Source organism: Ursus americanus, chromosome 28, assembly GCF_024610735.1.
Source record: "Ursus americanus isolate L20-20 chromosome 28, mUrsAme1.1.p, whole genome shotgun sequence".
Lineage (NCBI taxonomy): Eukaryota > Metazoa > Chordata > Mammalia > Carnivora > Ursidae > Ursus > Ursus americanus.
Genome location: NC_142154.1, coordinates 2684549 through 2695916, shown reverse-complemented (window position 1 = coordinate 2695916; position 11368 = coordinate 2684549).

Here is an 11368-nt window from a genome sequence, read left to right as displayed (position 1 = left end):
TTCTGGTACTTAACACCCACGCAGCTTGCTGAAGGCATGGCTGGGTGTGCAAAGAAAAAAAAAGATCATCTTTTAGATAAATGTGGAGAACAAAAAACAGGTGCAGGTAGGTTGGGCTTCTGATTGTCCCTTTTCATTCAGTCATCTGTCTGTCCATCCATGTGTCCATTGTCCATCCATCTGTACACTCATCCAACCACCCAACCATCCATATGTCTGACCATCCATCCATCCATCCATCCGTCCATCCATCCATCCATCCGTCAATCCATCCATCCGTCCATCTATCCACCCAACCACCCATCTCTCCATCCATCAACCCAACACACATCCGTGAGTGCCAGTTACTTGCCAAGCTTTGCACTGGTCAAAGAAGGATGCAGGGGTGAACAGAACAGACGCGATTGTTGTCTTCAAGGAACTTGCTGACCAGTGAGGGACACGGACATCTATCAAATCATGAATCAGATGCCCAGACGAGATTCCTGCTGTGAGAGGAAAACACACGGCTCTGGGGCAGGGAGTTTTCTCTGAAACGGTGAATTTGGCCTGAGATCTGAAGAATGGGTTGGTGTTAACTAGGTAGGGTGAGGGTGGTTAAGAACCTTCTAGGCTCAGGGAAGAGCCTGGGTAAAAGAAGGAGGAAGCAGGATGCCAAGGACCTGATAGAACAGGGTGACTATAGCCCTTGGGACAGGAAGGGAGGACAGTCGGCTGGTAGCAGACCACAGACCTGGAGGAGTGTTGCGGGGCCTCATTAGGAATTCGGTCTTGATTCTAAAAGCAGTGGGAAGATATTAAGGGCTTAGGTGATGGGATTTTGAAAGTGTCATTTTGGCTGCTGTGTGGGGAATGTGTTAGAGATGAGCAGGAGGGGGGGGACGGGCCATCGCAGGCATGTCAGTGAGGAACAGTGGCAGGTGGAAAAGCGAGGTGGCCGCAGAGATGGAGGCTGGGGAAAATAAACATCTATTTAGAAGCAAAAATGCACAGAACTGGGTGATGGGTTGGCCAGGGGGTTCTCGGTGCAGGGGAGGGGGTGATGTTTCCCTGGTTTCTGGTGTGACAACGACGTAGACCTTGACTCCACCACGTACTCACAGTGAAATAACCCACCTTCTCAGTTCCTTAGTTTCTTTATTTGTAAAGTAGAGCTAATGAAGTGCCAACCCTTAGAATCCTGTGCAAAGTAAGAGATTGACAAATGTCATTTATAAAAAGCCAAGGGCATGGGAAACGGAGCGTGTGTTTGCTTTCATTCTTGTTATTTTTGATATTTGCTGAGAGGAGGAATGTTTGAAGGGGACATAATGTGTCCAGTTTGGGACATACTGAATATGAATGATCTCTGAGATATGTGGGTGGAGATTTAAAACGTTATAATCAGGCTCTTCTGAGCTCCGAGGGGAGCTCCGACAGTTCGGATGGTAGCGGAGCCTTGGGCACTGATGTGACTACTCAGGGAGGGACACAGGGTCATAAGTGGAGAGTCCAGCACTGAGTCCTGGAGGAAAAATGAAGAGGCATGGAGGCCTGTCCAGTGGGACAGAAGGCACACCACGGCGCCGGGACGGGCACTGAGGGCAGAGTGGCCTCGTGGAAGCCAAGGGGTGCAGGCGAGGAGTGTCGCCCATCCTGACGGCTGCTGCAGAGCCTTTTAGAGGAGGACCCAGTATCCGCGGGGTTTGTGGACGTCATTGTTGAAATGATGGGCCCCCCCAATCCCGTCTAGGGGGTTTGAGAGTGCAGGGAAGCCGGGGAAATGCTGTGAAGGAGAGGAGAACTACCTCATCCGATCCCTCTGAGTGATGGAAGAAATGCGTGATCCGTGGGGCAGCCCTTCCCAGTGACTTAAAATCACAGCGTGCTATCCAAGGAAACAGTCAGAAAAACTAAGAGGCAGCCCACGGAATGGGAGAATATATTTGCAAATGACACTACAGATAAAGGACTGGTATCCAAGATCTACAAAGAACTTCTCAAACTCAATACACGAGAAACAAATAAACAAATCAAAAAATGGGCAGAATATATGAACAGACACTTTTCCAATGAAGACATACAAATGGCTAACAGACACATGAAAAAATGTTCAAAATCATTAGCCATCAAGGAAATTCAAATCAAAACCACACTGAGATACCACCTTACGCCAGTTAGAATGGCAAAAATAGACAAGGCAAGAAACAACAATTGTTGGAGAGGATGTGGAGAAAGGGGATCCCTCCTACATTGTTGGTGGGAATGCAAGTTGGTACAGCCACCTGGAAAACAGTGTGGAGGTCCCTTAAAAAGTTAAAAATTGAGCTACCCTATGATCCAGCCATTGCACTACTGGGTATTTACCCCAAAGATACAGACGTAGTGAAGAGAAGGGCCATATGCACCCCAATGTTCATAGCAGCAATGTCCACAATAGCTAAATCATGGAAGGAACCGAGATGCCCTTCAACAGATGACTGGATTAAGAAGTTGTGGTCCATATATACAATGGAATATTACTCAGCTATCAGAAAGAACGAGTTCTCAACATTTGCTACAACATGGACAGCACTGGAGGAGATAATGCTAAGTGAAATAAGTCAAGCAGAGAAAGACAACTATCATATGATTTCTCTCATCTATGGAACATAAGAACTAGGATGATCGGTAGGGGAAGAAAGGGATAAAGAAAGGGGAGGTAATCAGAAGGGGGAATGAAACATGAGAGACTATGGACTATGAGAAACAAACTGAGGACTTCAGAGGGGAGGGGGGTGGGGGAATGGGATAGACCGGTGATGGGTAGTAAGGAGGGCACGTATTGCATGGTGCACTGGGTGTTATACACAACTAATGAATCATCGAGCCTTACATCGGAAACCGGGGATGTACTGTATGGTGACTAACATAATATAATAAAAAATCATTAAAAAAAAAATCACAGCGTGCTCTTGTGTCTTGTAAGTGACATTGTCTTATCGTCTGATGAGTAGTCGTCTTTTCCTGGCCGCGGAGTAAGAGATCTATAATAACAGTAACCAAAGAGCCAAGTGGGTCTGGACCCACGTGGTTTTGCTGGAAGCCCACTGCTTCCTGACAAATGCGGGGGATTCCTGCACATCCTAACCCTTTACCCTATACAGTCACTTTCCAGGCCATTCCTAATGCTGGTCGTGGGCACCCCAAAGTCAAAAAGGAACATTTTTCTTACAGGTGCGTGACACAAACACTATTGCTTACCTAACATTTGCCTGGATCTTGTGTTCTCAGGACTATGGAATCCCAGGGTCGAGGTTCCCCTGAAGCTGGTGTGTTTTTTTACATATAATCTCAGTATAGCCAGGCTCTCTGTGACCCCATCTTTGTATAGTATCAGTGAAAAGAATTCAAAGTCCCTCAGAATAATAACATTGAAAACACTGCCAGTTTTGAATTAGTCTCTTGAAAAATCTCCGAGGGCAGGATGGGAGGTGGGGGGGGGCGTTCTTAAAAATCCTATCTCCGTGGCTCCCTCTCTGAGCAGCCCCCACAAACACTGCAACCGCTCTCATGAACCAAGGCTCAGCCCAAACCTCCTTGACGTCGCATCTCTTGCTCCTCTCCCTTTCAATCCCCTCAACGGTACCCTGTTCCTTGCAAATATGCTTTCTACTTGTGACCCCCCAGCTGCCAGAAATTCCTTATCTCATCATCCACTTGAACCACTCTTCCCTCAATAAGCAACACTTCTCACTTCACTCCCTTCGTTCTGACACATGAAAGCTTCCTCTTTGGTAATTTCTGCAAAGAAATATACGGGGAGTTCCTGTGTGTGGAGACCTTCAACCTGTTGTCTCAAGGAGTTGAACTCCTATGCTACCCTCAGCAGCCCTGTGCATCCTCTCATTTGTAGGGAAGAATATGTGGGGTGAAGAAGAAATAAAAGAACAAAGATTTTATTCATGCGTTGATGCTTCCATTTGCGGGTCAAGAGCGAAAGCTAGATTTTGGCTCGCGGGGCTTGATGGACTATTTACAAGGTTGCTGTAGGGATTACAGAGAAGGAGGAAGGGTGTCTCATGACCGGGCCTAACTGGTACCAGCAGCATGGAATTCTGCATGAACTATGGTGACTTCTGCCCTACAATGAATGTGACCTTCGTTGCAGTGTGCTTGGCGGGCTTCGCTACCATTCCCTGCAGTGTCTCCAGCTGCACACTGAGTCGGCGGGAGGCTCTGCTCTGTCCTCCAGGCAGGCGGGCTTGCTGGGGCAGCCCTGAGGCTCTTTGCCCCTTTCTGCCTCCGGTGGGAGACTCTAGGGACACATTCGGACAGAGGCCATTCATGAAAAAAAATTTTTTTCTCTTCCTGACTAATCAAGGATCTACTTCCCAGTCCCCCTCTTTTTTCCAGGAAAGGCCTGGTTCTACCCGGACCAGATCGTTTGACCAAACTTACTATGCACCAAGCTACCACCTTATTCAGTTCATAGTAACAAGCGCATCAGGTAGGGTGGGTACTGCGATGACCCACATATTCCAGGTGGGAAAAACTAAAGCACAGAGAGGCTAAGTAGTCAGCCTGAGATCGCTCAGCTGGCAAAGGACAGAGCCGGCTTCTGGACCTTTCTTCCCATGCAGATGCTGTTTCCCACAACCCTTCATCGGCTCTCAGAGGACAGCTTTGTCCATCATCAGATGAGGCGTAAATGAGTGAGATGGCCACAGGACCTGTCTCACGGGGGCAAGTGGGGATCGGGTGTGTCATCTGTGTAAAGCGCTTTGCACACTCCTTGGGGCACGTCGTTTTGCTCCGTACCTATTGTATCGGTCTATTATCGATCTAACAACCTGGGGCCCACAGCGGCGGATTGGCTTATTCCAAGTCACAGGAATAGCTGGTGACCGACTGGGATAAAAAGCCATTTCCCCAGACTGGCCTCGTGGACACTTACGCCATCACTTGCCCTCTCGGGATGTGGAAGTAAAGTCATTCGGCAAAACGCCACCCAGTCTCCGAGCCCGCCTCTCAAGTTGTAAGTGCAAATTGCAGCGGGCGGGTGATTGTTGTGGTCGCCAACTGCCAACATACGGTTGGGTCTGTGGGTACAAACAGCCAGCAGGGCACGAGCACGCTTGCATGCTTTTTAATATGTAAAGAATTTTCTGGGCCTTCATGCCGCCAGAATGTCAGAAGAGTTAATGGCAGATGTGGTTGGGGAAACGTTCTGTATTTTTAGACAACCTTTAATTAAAACACTTTGTACGTCTCGGGGACCAAATCATATGCTGCCACTTGAAGGCTGTCAGAAGGGGAAAAAGTATACAAAGCTTCTAAAAGCAGCTTTGCTTATTTTTATCCGTGATGGAGTTTGGGGGCCTTTGCAGGGACAAAGCTATCTCTTGCTAGAAAATTATATGAACTTAATACACAGGCCGATAGGTAAACCTCTGACACATTGTGTCGGATTTGCAATGGTCGGCGCAGCCTTGGGGTCAGTCTGAGGGCAGCGAACTTAGCTCCACCTCCCGCCCCCCGAATGCCCATGACCTGTAAGACCTTCCCAATAAGTTGATACAATTGCTCCCTGGCGTTGAGCTCCCGGACATAAGGTGATTTGCAAGCCTGCACGAATGCAGAAGCAAGCAGGTTGCTGGAGTTGTGAGCGATCGCAAACGCGTCTGAAGGAGCGGGCACTGGGACCTGGCAAAATGTTTGCAAGCAAGGGCACTGGAATGTAGAAATCGTGTTTTTATGCCCAAGTCACGGGCACCACACAATTCGCCGCCGTCGCTCCGTTCCTGAGCCCCCAGCCCTTGAGTGGGGGTTTGACAGTGCAGACACCCTCTTTGATCCCAATCCCCTCCCTCCGAGGGTGGGCTGCACTTGCCCACTCCACGTGAAGAGCAGGAGGGGGAGACGACGGTCTCCGTTTCTGAGACCAGCTCATAAAAGGCGTTAGCACTTCCTTCTTGCTTTGTCTTCGGGATCTCTCCTTCTGGCAGGAGTCAGCGGCCCTGTCCCCCGGACACTCCGGGCGCCCTCGGAGAGGCCCATGTGGCGCGGAGCGGAGGCCCCCGCCGTGGACAGCGCTTTTGGTCACTGAGTTCTAGGGCCCCGTTTCACGCAGTGCTAGGCGGCCAACGTGCGTCCCTAACCTCCAGCCTCCCTCACTTGGACGTGGCTCTCACCCCGCACCCCGCACCTTCTTCCTCGTCTCCCTGCGAGCACTGGCGCGTCCCGGGGCCTCACCCGCACTCCAGAACATAAAGCTGGAGGTAGCCGGCCTTTGGGAGCGAGGGTCTTCATGTCGCACAGACTTGGGCAATAATAACTTTTCTGGTGAACTGCAAGTCTGAGCTTTGTAACCCCGGTGGCGTCAAGCCTCCTGCTTTTCTCCTCATTATGGTAGGTTAAACAGGACGTGCTCAGCACATCATAGGAGCTCGAAGAATTTTAGTCCTTCCCTCTTGGTTACATTTTTCTGGTGCCTACGGCTTTTTTGGGCAGCGTGTCCCTGCTTTAATGGCAGCAAGTGGCCGTTCTCCACCCGAGCTACAAAATGAGCAGCCTTCCCCAGGGGCCCGGAATGTCTGCTGATGCGTACGCCAGAATCCTAAAATATTTGGTGTCCTCTTCCCCAGTGCTGAGGGTGCAGCAAGGAGAGGATGAACGGCAGCCCTCCCACTGTGACTATTTCTCACCCTCACATCGATCCCCCGAAGACGGGTGGGAGCCAGTGTATCAAATGTCCGGGCAGAGAGCGGGGCTTTTCCATGGCTCACGGTACTCCACCGGGCCGATGTTCCTTGGGAAAGTTTTGTTCCCAAGACGAAGTATGATCACACTCGATAAGAGATAGTATTTAAAAAGAGCACATAAAGAAAATTGGGAATTCTTTGACAAGCTGCTAATAATACTAAAGTCAAGTAGCGAAGGATTTCAGACTCTTTTAAATTTTTTGCGAAGTATTTACATCAGGAAGAACAGGCAGCTGAACTGAACCAGGTATGGGGCTTGGAGTAAACTCAATTGATCGCCGATTTCCTTATAGAAATGAACGACGGGGTCAGAGGCGTTTATTGGCTTAGAGCCATCATTCCTGGCGTCTAATAGACACAGGTAGAGTTTTAAAAAAGAAATGGATAGATCGATCTTCGAGGAAGGAGGGGTGTCAGAAGTAGGAGTCTGGAATACAATAGTAAAGAAATAACTTGAGAAAAATAGAGTGAAAGGATCTAAAGGCTTCGTTTTGATTTATGGATTTAGTTCATTGAATTTAGCTTCAACGACTCGTGTCCCTTTGTCAACTTTCAACTTAGTTCTCAAGGTAGAGCAGAGTTCATTTTGTTTGCTAATTCAGGGAGCATTATAAGACATGGTAATGTTGCCCGTTCCTACCAGGCAAGCCACATGAAGAGGATTCTGGAATTCCTCAAGCTTCGAGGGGACTGAGCTGATCGTGCCCTCTAATCTCCCGTGGAGGCTTCACAAGTCGGGTGGGGCAGCTCCAGGAAAAGGGTGAGTCTGTGACAATCACAAGCATGGGGAGGACTCCAGGTTCGTAAGTGTCAGTGTTGGGGGGAGCTTCTCCAAGGGAGACGGGCTACGTATCAGTCAGTAGGGGAGTTACTGTTGTAATTCAAGACATGGTTATGGGACCACTGTCCTCAGGGCAACCTAGAAATCAGGCAGCCCCCAAATATACAAAGCACAGATGCCTGGTCCTGGAGGTTATGATGGGGTGTGTCTGGGGTGGGGCCCAGAATTTCAGTGCGGCACAGCTCCATGGATACTGGACTGGAAGGGGCAGCAGGAGAGCCAGCTAAGAGACAGGGCATGGGAGAGGTTTCTAAAACCAGACACCCTTAGTGGTGCCTGATGGAGGCGGAGCTGTGAGCACATGGGGTGGGAGAAAGGGAAGGACTCGCCACCTCGTTAAGGACTCGCTTTCCAGATTGAGGAGAGGAGCTAGACCTTGCTTCTCTTTCCTCTAAATCAGCAAGCAGATCCCCAAAGAAAGCACAGACTCACAGGGTGGGGCTGTGGATATGGGAGAAGCTTAATGCCACCTCCCTTCTTCCCTGTCCCTGGTGGGGAAGAAAGAAGAGGATCCTGGTGGTGTTTCCCCAGCCCAGGGGACCCCCCTGCCCCAGGAAATTGGCTCTTTCTCATCGAGTCAGGGAAGAGGTGATACTTCTGTCACTAGATCTGGGTGGGGGCCGGAGAAGTGGCTGCCACTGTGTGAGCCACCCCCTCCCCCCGGTTTTACAGAGTAAGTGGGTGTGGTCCTAACTCCCCTGAGAAGAGCCAGGGACTGCAGGGCTGGGTTGCGGGCACAAGCCCCTGCTCTTTACAAACACACAACTGAAGCCATTTTACAGTTTACGTATTTGTATTTCAAATAAAGCTTTGAGGGCTACACTCAAAGTAATGTCTCACAGTCGTCCCGCTTGATATTGAGGACCTACGGATGCCGATGACTGAAATGAGCCATGTGCCGGCTACCGAGAAAGGAAACTTCCCACGGGAGGGACTCACCTGGACAGCGCGAGGGCCCGGGCAGGGGGCATCCTCTGGGGATGTCTTCTCAAGACCCAGGGGGATCTTGTGGAAGGAGGATCATATGCAGGAGGTGGAGCCAGGCAGCTGTGGTGGGGGCGGGAGGCCGGCAGTGGACCTTGGGTAATTCAGCTGGAGTTCAGGATGTGGTAAGAAGGGGTAGGAAAGGGGAGCACAGGGAAGCTACTGTGAGCTTGCAAAGTGTTTGAGGATGAGCCCAAGGGGTCTGGGTGTCACTCTGGAGGCACTCGGAACAGTGAGGGTAGTTGTCACGTAGTAACCGGGGCAGAAAGCTGGAGGCGGGCAGCCATGGGCATGCCACCTGTGTGGGGTGGAAGAATGAGGTGTCACCGAGGCAGGGACTGTTCCTTTAGGGGAAAAAGTCAGTCAAAGAAGTCTCCCAAGTTACTGGCCTGGGTGACTGGTGGAAGTTGGGTGTGTATCATGCACAGAAACAGAGAACACTTGAGAAAAGCAGATTTGGGGGGAGAGGAGGGTTCCACTTGGGACGTGGCGAGTCTGTGATGCTGGGGGGTGATGCTTGGCCAGCCACAGCAAGTCAGGCCCAGGAAGAGGCCTGGGAGTGGGAGTGCAGGAGGCATCTGCATCCGGTGAGAGAGGGAGGCTGGTGATTGGCTTGGCTTTGCAAAGGTAGCAGCCAGAGAGGGTTCCCATCATCTGCCACCCAAGGCACCGTGCCAGGCCCCATGCCTTATCTCAGTCCCCGAAACAGCTCTGAGACAGACCCGATGACCCTCATTTCAGAGAGAAGCAAACAGAGGCTGGGGGCTGGTCAGTAGGGCAGCAGTGGTAACACCAGGGATCAGGTGTCTATGACCCCAAGAGACCTTATTCTCCACATCCAGCACTCTCCAAACCAGAAATCATTTTAAAACCAAAGGATAGGAAGATCGAAAGCCCAGAATAGAGGACAGTCTTTTGAATGGAGTATACATTCAGCCGTACCGCTCCCTTATTTACATTTTGAAAATTCATCAGGAACACACGTAAGTCAAGGGCCCATCAGTTGGGAAAGACTAACATAGGCACAAGAACGTCGAGTCTGGGCTGTTCTGTGCACATGGATTTGAATTCCTACCACGCCGCTTACTAGCCATGTTCACTCGATGACCCGACTCTTGGTTCCGTCCTATGAAAGTGCTAACATGTGGGATGCCGTAATGAAACATGTAACAAGTAGCTCCTGTGCCCCTTTCTCGCCTTTTCCACGATCAGGGGGTTCAGAAGTCCGAGTATTTATACCTTATTCCAATGGCACGCACCCCTCGGCCCTAGGTAGGTTAAGGGGAGGTGATGTGCAAGAAAGGGGATTGTTATAGAAAGGGCATTTTGTGTTATTGGTGGTAGCAGAATAATGACTGTCCCCACCCCGTCCCCCAAAATGCCTGTGTCCTTATCCCCAGAATCTGCGATGTGATGGGTTAAGTGGCAAAGGGGAATTAAGGTTAGAAGTAAGGTGACCTTAATGGAATCAGATGACCTTGTGACAGGGAGGTTGTCCCGGATTATCGGGGTGGGCCCAACGTAATCACAAGAGGCCACAGAAATGGGAAAGGAAATGCAAGGAGAGAACCCAAGGGATGGCTGTGTGAGAAGGACCAGCCTGACGTTGCTGGAAGAAGGAGGAAGAGTAAGGACTGGGGGGGGGGGGGCTTTTGGAAGCTGGAAAAGGGAAGGAAGAGGACCCTCCCCTAAAGCCTCCAGAAGGGACGCAGCTCAGCCAACAAGTTGACTGTAGCCCGATGAGGCCCATTTTGGAACCTCGAACAAATGGCCTGTGGGAAGCGATCACGCAGCAATGTCGTCCAGCCCGTTGGTTATATAAATGAGGACGTGGAGGCTCAGAGCGGTGGAGGTGCCCTGTGCAGACACGCAGGATAGAACGAGCCTCGTGGAGGGAGGATGGACTTACCTGTGCTTACCTGCACGGTGCCGTCAGAGCGAGGCTAGGTGTGTCTGTCTTCCCCACAGCGGAATCGCGGAACTTCTGTAGGGAACGCGGCAGGTGCCAAGGCCTCTCCGGGGCTGCTGTGTTTTCCCGTCTCTCTGAATCATCCTGGTTCTGATTCACTCCCACACCCCTTCCACCGTCACCCGTTCCCATGGATCATGTGTCCCGTTTCAGAATGGTGCCTCCTTACACCTGAGCTCTAGACTCAGCTTTTGAGCTTTTTACCTGTAACAGCTCCAATTTTCTTTCACTTAAGAAGTCTTTCCTAGCTGTATATATGCATTTTACAAATGTAGCTAGTTTCTGATATGCTACTTCTAGATCTGTGTGGGCCTGAAATTTTGAAGATGTAGGGATGTTTTCCTCTCTCTCAGCCAGTGCTCTGCAAAATACTCGGCCTGCGTGTGCTCGGGAGAGGCTTATCCCCTTTGGGGACCCCAAAGCTTAAGGCCCGCCTCAACCCCTGTCCTGGCATGGGACCAACTTCCTGAGCCGTCCGGGGAGCTGTCCGCCCTGGCTGCACCCCCCTGGGCTCCCATCGTGTGGCGGACAGCTCCGGGGCAGCTTCGTGCACCCTACCTACGGAAGATGCTGCTTAAGCTTCCGCGGAACCCTGATGCCTAATCCGCGGAACCCTGATTGCTAAGGCCTCTTCAAGTTTGGGAATGCCTCATTTGATTCGACTGCCATCCTGCTTTCTCACTGGACATCTGCCTTCTTACAAGAGGGCACAACCCCACAATGTCACGTCCACATGAAGAGAGGGCTTTAAACGTCCCGAGGCCATGTGGTCGAACTCACTCCTGAGAACTGTTTTGACGGACATGTTGTGAAAAGTCGGTGCTTCCTCGTGTTCTCACCATCGCAAGATTC